Raw genomic sequence first — 13,114 nt, 5'->3', positions numbered from 1 at the left:
AATGGGACCCTGGCTCTATCAGGGGCTGAGACAGGATGGCCCATCTGTCGCGTCGGATTCACGAATCCTGTCGAACTTGGACAACCATCGCATGTATAGGACGCACAACGGGTCAAAGCGTGCCTAAGTGTACGGATCCAGGATCTAGCCCTCGTAAAGCCAACCAGCCAAGGAAGAACCTTTACGTACCTCTGTCTAGACCAGCGGTGACCAAAACTCGAACTGCAGTGATTGCATGCGACAGACAGCCTATGAAGTAAGGAGATGGAGGAAAGGTACTTGGCATGAAAACTACAACCAGTGGTGGTTCCTGTACTAACATCTTGATCAATCCCGGGGATAAAAATCTCAAGCTTTGCTGTATCAGTAATGTCACTGCTGTCATCAAGAGCCAATGAATAATATACGATTTTTCTTGCTTCTTATTTTAACCTTCCTCTTGAATATAATCAGGAATTTTCTAAATTCTTCTCTCGATACTTGGTCGAGAAATTCGTAGTTTTTTTTTATAAAAAACTTCTTATGGACAAGTTATTTAAGCTGTTTCAATCATTACTCTTTTAAGAAATTCTGTTTTATTAAAAGACTTTAGAGCACAAGATATTTCAAACCCCATTAGACTCTAGAGCAGGGGTCGTCAGCACAGAGCACGCTGGGGCTAGCATCTCTTACCCGCTGAAAACGCAGTGCACCATAGTGCACTGCGTAGCTCCTAGCGGATATGCTCTCTATCTCTCCCTGCTGCACGACGGTGTACATGGGACGGCACCGCGTACCCGTTGCACATTTCAGCGAGTGCTGACGACCACTGCTCTAGAGTCTAGACTAGACGATTCGAAGAAGTGTAATAGACTTCACAAAAAGTCAAATTCCATTTCAGCAATAAGTGTATGAATTTCTATGTATGTGTGCGTGTATCCTATATCAATATGGGATGTACAATACAGTTTGGAAAGTTTAAGTAGGCCTAACTATGAAGTATGCCATATTTATAACCCACTTTGTACCATATGTGCACCCCAATAGTGATTACTTCTTTTGTATTCATTTACTATAGGCAGACTACTTATTATTTATTTACTTACGTATTGATTTATTTACTTATTTGTTTGTCTATTTATTTGATTATTCATTTGTTTATTTGTTAATGTGTTTGTTTCTTTTGATTATTTGTTTGGTTGTTTGTTTATTTATTTGCTTATTTATTTATGGCGACCGGCGTAGCTTAGTCGGCTGAGGCGCTTGCCTGCTGATCCGGAGTTGCGCTCGTGCGTGATTTCTGATTTCGATACCCGCTTGGGCTGATTACCTGGTTGGGTTTTTTCCGTAGTTTTTCCCTAACCGAAAGACAAATGCCAGGTAAATCTATGGCGAATCCTGGGTCTCATCTCACCATCTCGCTATCACCAATCCCATCGACATTAAATAACCCAGTAGTTAACAGCGTCGTTAAATAACCAACTAAAAATAATTATTTACCTATTTTCTCGAGTATCCCGCGCACGGTTGCTCTGCTTATTCGAAATGAAGTTGGCAAGATTGCCTGATTTTCCTCCTGCGCAACTCCTAAGGTGGTAGTGCATGCCACTACCGTCTCGCATGGATATTTCAATCAATGGTAAGTAAGAAAAAAAGCACGATCGTCCAAAGAGTTAGACAATCGTTTCATAATGACGAATTTTCGATTCTCATTTTGGTATTGAAAAGTAATTGATTTCCGCATCCATAAATTAGCATGCTTAAAAGTAAATTTCCGTGCCTAAAAGTATTTCTAAGCACGCTAATTATGAATACTGAACACATAAATTTCAACTATTTATTTATTATAAATATTCACAACACAATTATTTAAATTGGAAATTACAACATTTGGAGACTTCATACATACATTATTCACTTCCGAATGACTCATTTTCCTAATTATATTTATCGTCCACACCTGTGGAGTAACGGTTAGCGCGTCTGGCCGCGAAACCAGGTGGCCCGGGTTCGATTCCCGGTCGGGGCAAGTTACCTCGTTGAGGTTTTTTCCGGGGTTTTCCCTCAACCCAATATGAGCAAATGCTGGGTAACTTTCGGTGCTGGACCCCGGACTCATTTCACCGGCATTATCACCTTCATCTCATTCAGACGCTAAATAACCTAATATGTTGACAAAGCGTCGTAAAATAACCCACTAAAAATTATATTTATCACTTTCGTTGTAATAATTGTATATTCCAAAATTACATGACAAGCAGAACTCCACTTAAACAACTTCCTGACAACCAGCAAAACAATCACCATAGCCTACTACATATGCGAAGGCCGTGAAATCTATTTCTTTCCATACGAATGTAATATCGTACTCTTTCGTCTTTAACATCAGAAGTTGGGTATTGCGAGAGAACGAATCAACAATTATCTTTAAAATTTAAATAGGCCTACGTTAGGGATTCTCGAGCGACTGTCTAAAAACTCTTGTATGAAACATGTGCGAAACTAGCGTTTTAAGCACTCGTCATGTTGTCCACCGACCCTCACTTCTGGTGCTAAAACGCTGTCATTTCGCAACTTGTTACATAAATAGCTATTTCCATGACAACCAACACATTAGCAACCATACAATCCATACATTCATTCATTTACATCTTCTTCACGGATAACACATTATAAAGAAAAGGCGTATAATTGAATTTAGATACCAGCAATGGATAAAATATTGTATAGCACATGAGAGTAAATACATTTTATGCGCTCCGCTTCGACTCTGGTGCTAAACTTTCTACTCGCGCATAAAGCTAATTTTACTCTCTTACAGTATAAATTACTATTATTGTCGTGAATACTTTTGTTGAAAGTTTAATTTTTTGTTTTGCCCTTTTAAAAGTAGGGTGCGCGGCTTATTCGAGGGCGCGGGTATTCGAGAAATACGGTATTTGTTTATTAGTTTGTTCGTTTGGTCATTTATGTAACCTATTCGGTTAATTAATTAATTAGTTAATTAATTTACAGGTACTTATACCTCAGTCCAGAGATCCTCGATATGAGTTAAGGAAATGGGTCACTTTGAAGTATCATAATTACACAATGTGTCACACACAACATTTTAACGTCTCTAAACTGTCACTGAAGAATGCTGTCACACAATATCTTGGGAGAAACGTAGTGTTAGATCCGAAATTAGAGCAAGGTTTAATGAGCTACCTTTTAACAATGAAAAAATAATATTGTCTCACGAGAAACGATATGATGAAGATAGTGTACCAATTGGCTGTTCAAAATGGCTAGCACAGTCTTTACTAAGGAGTGTGCAGGTAAAATTTGGTTTAAATTGTTATAAGAAGTCATAAAGGGAAGTCATCTTTCCACAACCCTACATCCACATCATATCGAACACCCGCTTTCACTATAAAGTATGGGAAGAATTTTTTATGTTGGCGAGACTAGTCTCACTGTAGTTCAGTAGAAAATTCCTTAGATTTTGGCTCTTAAAGAGAAACGTCAAGTGACATCACCCAGTTCAGCAGAATTTGGATCATTTGTCACTGTCGAGTGTAAGTGGAAGTTTTGTACGCCGAATGGAAGAATACGAACACACAGCTACTCATGTCAGAAACACTCCCTGAGAACTATTTCTGCCTACCATCCATCTGGGTGAATTTAGTCGGACTGGTTTAGACATTTCCTCCAGTTCACAGAATCCTCTGCACAGTCTCATGTTCTATTAAACTTGGGCAGACATTGCAGCACCGCCATCGTGATCTAGAACAATCGTGTCAAGCTCGACCCCTGGTGACAGCTGCCACAGATTTGCCACGAGCTTGGGTCCAGGGCATCTCGTGGCCCCGAGCTGCTAACACAGTGATTTGGCAATCGGAGACGTAAGAACTTAAGTCCAAGAAAAGGCTGTATCTAAATCCGTAGACATGATCCGCGCTGAACTCCCTACTTTGCGTAGATTTTTTAATATAGAATGGGAGAATGTGTTCTTATATAGGCTTGTAGCAAATCATATACAATGCTTAGAATGCAAACAGTATTTCTTTATAAGAAAGTACAATATGTTCAGACGGACAATTTATTAAGGACTGCATTTTAACAACAGCAAAGAATCTTCGAAATTCGAGATCATAAGCTTGCCGCTAAATACTATAGCTAATCGTACATAACCTCTTCAGTCCCGAATTTATATATATTTTTTTTAAATTGAAAAAAAAAATCGGTCACATAATCATTTTTTGGTTCAAAAAATCCCAAATCAAGTCTTCACAGAAAATCAAATTTTGTTGCAATTTTGACTCTTGGTGCCCCCAAATTTTAAATTCTAATTTATAATTCTGGTATACAGTATAAATGTTGCAAAAGTGATACTCTTCGTTTCTATCAAATTTAATTTTTCAAAATTTTCAAAAGTATGCAAGACACGGCAAAAAAATTAAAAGAAAATTATGTAGCGTATACTCTACAACAGGACTGAAGAGGATAAGAGGTTTCCTGGTCTTAACATTCGCACACTGCAATGTGATCGGTCACAGAACGATCAGCTGTTTCTTTTTCCCGCTTTGCTACAGTTGTTGTTGTTTAGTCAACTGTCCGAAGACAGGTCTGAACCTCACGAGCGATACCAAGAAGGCACCACTTACGAGGCTTTTTTATTTTAGTAGGTTATTTTACGTCGCTTTATCAACATCTTAGGTTATTTAGCGTCTGAATTAGATGAAGGTGATAATGTCGGTGAAATGAGTCCGGGGTCCAGCACCGAAAGTTACCCAGCATTTGCTCATATTGGGTTGAGGGGAAACTACGGAAAAAACCTCAACCAGGTAACTTGCCCCTACCGGGAATCGAACCCGGGCCACCTGGTTTCGCGACCATATGCCTAACCGTTACTCCACAGGTGTGGACCTTATGATGCTACTAGGGGTAGGATGGTCAGTTCCTTTCCTCCTCCATTGCATACATAATCGAATAGCTACATATTACACTAGTCAGACTTCAGATGCATACAAACAATTGTTCTTCCTCTGATACATATCGTCAAGTGAGATGTACTGCCTGATAATAGATATACGTACCAGCCAGAATCTCAATCAGAGGATGTTTGCTACAGTATATATCACGATGGCGGTGATTCCAGCCATTCAAGGAATATGTAAATCTCGAAGTTGGAAAAGGAGACTCATGTTTGCGTTTTACTCGTATGCCTGCCTACATATACTTCACACAAGCTTCAGCCTCTAGACGGGACTTTTATGCGTCCATTGAAGGCCAGATACAGCGAAGAAATTCGGCTTTGGATGAGAACTTTTTCATGTTCCTTCAACAGAGCTGAAATACGTAGCAGAACAGTTTGGTAATGTTTACGTGACAGTTGAAACAAGAACATTTGCGGTCAGTGTGTTTTGTGTAATAGATATGTATCCGCTAAAACAGTGTCTAAATCTTGATACAGGGTGTTTCCGGGCTAATGTTACAAACTTTCAGATATGATGGCGAAGGGCACATGTATCAATTTGAGATAAGGAATCTGGTCCGGCAATGACTGAGTCGAAAGTTACAAGCAAAAATAGTTCTGTGGAAATGAAATAATTTTATTCCTCTGTACACCTTATTTATGTGTATTTATCTGTACATCTTTACGAATCCCTACAATAAGCCTCGGAATAGGACTGATTCTCTGGCACGACCACAGTAAAGGAATAAGGTTTTGAGATTTGGCACTTGGAAAGTAACTAGTCTTTATAGAACAGGAGAGGTAACATTAGTAGCAAAAGAACTAGCTAGATATAGAATAGACTTCGTGGGAGTACAAGAGGTTAGGTTAGATGGGAATGGCATATCACAACTAGGAGATTACTTGTTGTATTATGGGGAAGGAAACAATAATCACCAATTAGGAACAGGATTCTTTGTTCATAAAAGAATAAAATCAGCAGTAAAAAAGGTCGAATTTATCAGTGACAGGTTATCATATTTAGTACTTAAGGGTAGATGGTGCGACATCATAGTTATAAATGCTCACGCCCCTACAGAAGAGAAAGACGACCATATAAAGGATAGCTTCTATGAGGAATTGGAACATACTTTTGATCAGTTACCTAGATAGCACATGAAAATTTTATTGGGAGATTTCAACGCTAAAGTAGGACAGGAGGATATTTTTAGACCAACTATTGGAAAAGAGAGTCTACACGCAACTAGTAGTGACAATGGAGTTAGATTAGCCAATTTGCCACATCGAAAAATGTAATTGTCAAAAGTACAACATTCCCCCATAAGGATATACATAAATATACTTGGACTTCTCCAGATGGATTGATACACAACCAAATTGATAGATAAACGGAGACATACTAGTATAGTAGATATTCGAACTTTCAGGGGTGCAGACTGTAATTCTGACCATTATTTGGTGATTGGAGAATTAAGAGAAAGATTATCAGTAGCCAAGCGAGTAGAGAACAAGTTAATATTACTAAATTCAATATTTTGAAATTAAAGGACGAGGAAGCTAAGCAAAATTATCAGGTCGAAATTTCGAATAGGTTTGCCACTTTAGAAAGTTCCGACGAAGTTGAGAAAGAATTAGATGTTAATAGCGTGTGGGAAAATATCAGAGATAGTATCAAAATTGCAGCTGAGCAGAGCATAGGTTATTATGAAACTAAGAAAAAGAAACCGTGGTTTGATGAAGATTGTTGCATGGTAGTAGAAAGAAGGAAACAGGCAAAATTGAAATTCTTACAGGATCCAGTTGAGGAGAAGAGAGATAATTATTTCAATGAAAGACGGGAAGCAAGTCGTACACTTAGGAATAAAAAGAGAGGTTACTTGAAGGAAAAACTGAATGAGGTAGAAACAAATAGTAAGAATAAAAACATTCGAGATTTATATAAGAGTATAAAGGAATTTAAGAACGGATATCAGCCAAGGGAAAATGTGATCAAGAATGAGAATGGTGACTTGCTTGCAGACTCTCCATCAATCCTAAACAGATGGAAAAACTATTTTGCGCAACTACTAAATGTCCATAGGTCAAATAGAAATTATCGGGACGAAATTGAAATACAAACTGCTGAGCCATTTATACCCGAATCCACGCTTTCAGAAGTCCAAATTGCGATAGAAAATCTGAAAAAGTACAAGTCTCCAGGTATCGATCAAATTCCAGCAGAATTAATACAAGAGGGTGGAAGTGCATTATATAGCGAAATTTATAAACTTGTACTTGCAATTTGGGAAAAGGAAATTGTACCAGAACAATGGAAGGAGTCCATAATTGTACCTATTTTTAAAAAGGAGGACAAAACCAACTGTGGTAACTTTCGAGGAATATCACTTTTGTTGACGTCGTACAAAATTTTGTCCAATATTCTTTTGAGAAGATTAACTCTTTACGTAGATGAAATTATTGGGGATCATCAGTGCGGTTTTCGTCGTAATAGATCGACTATTGATCAGATTTTTTTGTATTCGACAGATAATGGAGAAAAAATGGGAGTATAAGGGTACAGTACATCAGTTATTCATAGATTTCAAAAAGGCATATGACTCGGTTAAGAGGGAAGTATTATATGATATTCTTATTGAATTTGGGATTCCCAAGAAACTAGTTCGATTAATTAAAATGTGTCTCAGTGAAACATACAGCAGAGTCCGTATAGGTCTGTTTCTATCTGACGCTTTTCCAATTCACTGCGGGCTAAAGCAGGGAGATGCACTATCACCTTTACTTTTTAACTTCGCTTTAGAATATGCCATTAGGAAAGTTCAGGATAACAGGCAGGGTTTGGAATTGAACGGATTACATCAGCTTCTTGTCTATGTGGATGACGTGAATATGTTAGGAGAAAATCCACAAACGATTAGGGAAAACACGGAAATTTTACTTGAAGCAAGGAAAGTGATCGGTTTGGAAGTAAATCCCGAAAAGACAAAGTATATGATTGTGTCTCGTGACCAGAATATTGTGCGAAGTGGAAATATAGAAGTTGGAGATTTATCCTTCGAAGAGGTGGAAGAGTTCGAGTGTCTTGGAGCAACAGTAACAAATATAAATGACACTCGGGAGGAGATTAAACGCAGAATAAATATGGGAAACGCGTGTTATTATTCGGTTGAGAAGCTTTTATCATCCAGTCTTCTGTCCAAAAATCTGAAAGTTAGAATTTATAAAACAGTTATATTACCGGTTGTTCTGTATGGTTGTGAAACTCGGACTCTCACTCTGAGAGAGGAACATAGGTTAAGGGTGTTTGAGAACAAGTTGCTTAGGAAAATATTTGGGGCTAAGCGGGATGAAGTTACAGGAGAATGGAGAAAGTTACACAACGCAGAACAGCACGCATTGTATTCTTCACCTGACATAATTAGGAACATTAAATCCAGACGTTTGAGATGGGCAGGGCATGTAGCACGTATGGGCGAATCCAGAAATGCATATAGAGTGTTAGTTGGGAGACCGGAGGGAAAAAGACCTTTAGGGAGACCGAGACGTAGATTGGAGGATAATATTAAAATGGATTTGAGGGAGGTGGGATATGATGATAGAGACTGGATTAATCTTGCACAGGATAGGGACCGATGGCGGGCTTATGTGAGGGCGGCAATGAACCTTCGGGTTCCTTAAAAGCCATTTGTAAGTAAGTAAGTTATCTGTACATCTTACACATACTGTGTTCATCTGACGTTATTTACGTTGTCTACTTACAGTATTCCATTCAGTGCGCTGTCTGAGGGGTGGGGACAGGAAACTACACTAAAGCAATGCAGATAGCGTAATGTGTAACGGGCATGGTCGGTCCTGATATGCACGTCTGTAGACAGCAGTGTATGTGTATAAGTTGCAGTGTCCAGTCGGTCAGTCCTAGTGAAATGGAGGAGTACACGAGAGCGGAATAAGCAGACCTGATTTTCGAATACGGATGAGCCAATGGGAACAGTAGACAAGCTCACAGATTGTATCGGTACAATACCCACGTAGGAGATATCCGACCCATACCATCTTTCCACGACTGTTCCAAAGGTTAAGGGAAGGAGGGCACGTGGTTCCAAATTACAATTCCATTTCCACACAACTATTTATGCTTATAACTTTCGACTCAGTCTTTTCCGGACCAGGATTCCTTATCTCAAATTGATACATGTGCCCTTCCCCATCATCCCTGAAAGTTTGTAACACCAGCCCGGGACACCCTGTATATTTTTTGAAGAGAGCTTCATAGCAACATATTCAGGTTCTATTTACTTACTTACTTATTTTAGTGTACGTTTTATCCCCTTCCATCAGATACGGATTATTGGTCACTAATCTTCTTCTTCTTCTTCTTCTTCTTCTTCCCTTCAAGTATTAGGTCATATGGCCTGTTACGATCCCACAGTTGAATTTTTAATCCAGCGCTTCTTTGGACGACAGAGATATCTCTTCCCGTTTGGTCACTAATGATAGGACTAATTAATTCTTCATATTGAAAAAATTCCACAAAAACAATAGGCGTATGGTTACGCAGTTTTGTCTGAATGATATACAGTACTATCGCTGACACAATTTCTTTAAACCACACAATTTATAAACGAAATTAAAATAAATGTCTTTGAGCAGAGATGGTGATTAACAAATCCGCAGCCTTTCCTACCTTGAATCTTTACGATGTGTTACATAATCTACACAGCAACTCTCGTTCTCGTAACTTGTACCATAATTACAGGGCGTTTTTGTTCCGTGTCATTGATACAGAATTGCCGAGCCAATTTTGATCCACTTTTCAACAATAATGCAAAATGCGTTGTCTGAGTCTTGAATAGGATTTCACGAATCTAAGCTGGCATTAAAGTCCTACCTTATATCCTGCTCCGGGTTACATCATCGGTCGCACGTTTTGCCAGAACTGCAAGTTCCCTCCATATGATGAACTGGTCATTTACCATTCATTATATTTCTGCAGCATGTTTACATACATGCATGTCAAGGCCATCCTCTTGATGTCTGTTTCTTTTTATCTGCTATTATTTAGGCTCCAGAGGTGTGCTTGGACTCTTGTAAGAGCTCGGCTACTTCCTCATGTCGCCCTCGAGGCATCTTAATCATTGTTAGGCTCCATATTCCAGCCACTTATAAACTGAAATGAAGTTGCCTGATTCGAAGTACATGTGGCATCACGGCGCAGGTACAGGCACGTTCGTATACAAAATAGTTACGTATTCTCTGATTTTTTCCTCTAAAAAGTCAAAATCAGGACGCATTCATAATGAGTAGTCTAGTCGTATTATTTAAATAATTACATCTTTGTGGCTGATTAAAGGTTCATTGCAGAGGTTAAATGCCTTAGATAAGACGCTCAAGCGTGTAATATTGCAGGGCATAGTTGAGGATATTTGAACTAATATTTTCACTGTCAATATAGACAACATTGCATATAAATTGTGTAAAATAAACGTAAAAGTGACAAAAACAGTGCACTGAAAGACACTGCAATACCAAAAGACACAGAAAGTGTTTTGAACGTAATCCAAAAGAATCAGTACCATCAAAATCTGAAAATTATGAAGATATTAACTCGACGTTTAGCATGTGTAGCTTACCATGATGTTCAGTGCCAACTTCCCAATTAATGAATTGAATAATCTACATTTTAGGGAATTTCTAGAAAAGTACATAGAAAATTAATGGGTTTCCAGTGATGAGCGTCATGTAATATCCTAATGAAACGCGAAAAAATATCAGACAAAGAAATAGGCCTATCTTACACTACATCATGCACCAATAACGTCATGTACTATTGAAAGAATTTCTTGCAGTATAAAATCATTTCAAGTGACATCCGCATATGTTCAAGTTCCATAACTTACGAATGCATGTTATTATTCATTGCAAAGATCACGACGAATATGAACATCACGGCTCAAGCATGTGTTTACTAGTATAGCTTCAGAATGTCGGGAGTTGACTGTACTCCACGAACACGCAGCGACGACCTGTTTGTTTATATTCTTATTCGTTGCATTACCTGTGTTCGGCATACTATACATACCCAATGTGTCTTTAACTTCAGTCTTTAGGTAGCTGGAATACGAAGCCTAGTCATTGTTATTAAATAACAATAATAATGATAATTATATTATTATTAATATTATCATCATCATCATCATCCCCATCATCGTTTTAACTATCTCATAGATGACTGCTCTTTGCTGGTGAATAAATTATATTGTACAGTAGAGGCAAAAAAACCGAACCGACCCTTGTAGCTGATTTCAGAGCCTTGTTCACTCAGAGCACGATAGACTGGTAACTAAGACTTTCGTGGTTCGAATCCTTCTTGGCAAGGAGACTTTTTTTTGTTCCTTTTCAAATTTATTCCCAATACTTTTCGATTGCAACGATATTTTACTACTTAATTAACTTATTCCCAGAACATGAATTTTACCAGCAATCGAAAAGTATTGGGAATAAATTTGAATAAGGAACAAAAAAGAGTTTCCTTCCCAGGCAGGATTCGAACCACGAAAGTCTTAGTTACCAGTATATCGTGCTCTGGAGTGAACAAGGCTCTGAAATCAGCTACAAGGGTCGGTCCGTTTTTTTTTTGCCACTACTGTACCATCGGACTCTGTCTTCACAGATGGTTGTTATGTCTACCATGAAATCCGAAGCACGCTCCGGTACTATGTGTTTACAATTACATCTATTCGTGTTCCTGTGTCTGTAAGTCGAAGAACAACAGAAATAGTACTCATGTACGAAATGCCACTTGAATTTAATAACAATAATAAAGAAGTATTTATTTAGAGGCAGCTCATATGCAACAAAAGACAATTTTTATCACGGTTAGACAAAACTGACAATTTTCAGGAGTCATCCCCTTTATTTTCGTGAACTGCCACATTTTTTCCACACATGCAATGAGAAAATCATTCGAGCTAAGATGATACATTTACTGAAACATATTAAACAATATTAAATATCTATGCAATGCAAACACACTCTCTCATAGACGCTCTGTGCTCTTCACTGAAACTATGTACTGTAGCTGACAGTATCTTGAGATGAGCAACAAATGTAACAATATTAATCTAAGAAATTCAAATTTATTCCCACAGCCGCTTTTGTTAACGTTATTTGTGTTAGTCGTAGTGACATAAAAGAAATCGAAGTCTTAAAAAATTCTGAACTCAATAAACAATTCAGGCACCACATTAGTAATATGCGTTACAAGAGCGGTATATTGACGTTTTCATGTTCGAGGAAAAGATTGAAAAAGCGAAACGTAGTTGAGCTTTTTTAATTTCCGAGAACATGAAAACAAACATACCGCTCGTGTATCGTACATTATTTTGTGCGAAGATCGTTTATTACATATCTGAAAGAGGAATTTCTAATTAGTTGCAATGAAATCTCCATATTGGTTTCTGTTCAATGACGGCAACTTTGGAAAACAAATATATCTATCTTCAACATTGTTCCTATAAAATGTTTACTGTGTTTACTATACTGCAGCAGGCCGTGATATACGTCTGTCTTTTTTTCTCTCCAGTTTATGATGAGTCAGGAATCTTGTTGATTTTTTCACGGCTTCCTTAATATTACTTGCATTACAAATGCAGTAACTTTTGTGGTGTTGTAGAGTTTACTTAATTTTTGAAAATATTTAAAAACAATAATTAACAGTGCAATTTAGGTGAAATTGCAGTTATAAGTTTCCAATTTATAATTATTACTATATTGAACGTCTTTAAAAATAATATGTTAAAAGCCTAAAGCAGTAAAATGAATATGACGCTTAAGCGGTAAGAATAGGGAAATTGTTATGTGTGTTACGTTGGGAATACTGAATGTGGTATTTCACACTTATCGCGTATTGGTTTTGTGCGGAAAGCAAGCAAATACGCACTATCTCGCACAAAATAATTTTTAGTCGCCATGGATACATGCTGTCCAGAATTTGTCTACCTTTGGTTTTAAGTGAAACGCACTAAGATATTTTAGATTTGATTAAAGGTTTGAAATTAACAAATGAAAATCATAAATGTCAGCACAAACTTAGAGTAAAACAAATTATGAGTGCGTGCTTTACGAGCCTCTACACAATATTATTACATTGTTTTCTGTATCGATGTTATTTATATTCACTGT

At 37.8% G+C, this 13,114-nt stretch overlaps 1 protein-coding gene across 2 annotated transcripts in view; it reads right to left on the bottom strand.

The window, feature by feature from the left end:
* Positions 1–13,114, bottom strand: part of LOC138696639 (transient receptor potential channel pyrexia-like) — a 58,051-nt gene that overhangs the window by 36,419 nt on the left and 8,518 nt on the right. The window lies entirely within an intron of this gene.

The sequence above is a fragment of the Periplaneta americana genome, chromosome 3, assembly GCF_040183065.1.
Source record: "Periplaneta americana isolate PAMFEO1 chromosome 3, P.americana_PAMFEO1_priV1, whole genome shotgun sequence".
Taxonomy (NCBI): domain Eukaryota; kingdom Metazoa; phylum Arthropoda; class Insecta; order Blattodea; family Blattidae; genus Periplaneta; species Periplaneta americana.
Note: the sequence above shows the minus strand (reverse complement) of the source record. Positions and strands in the feature narration are given on the sequence as shown.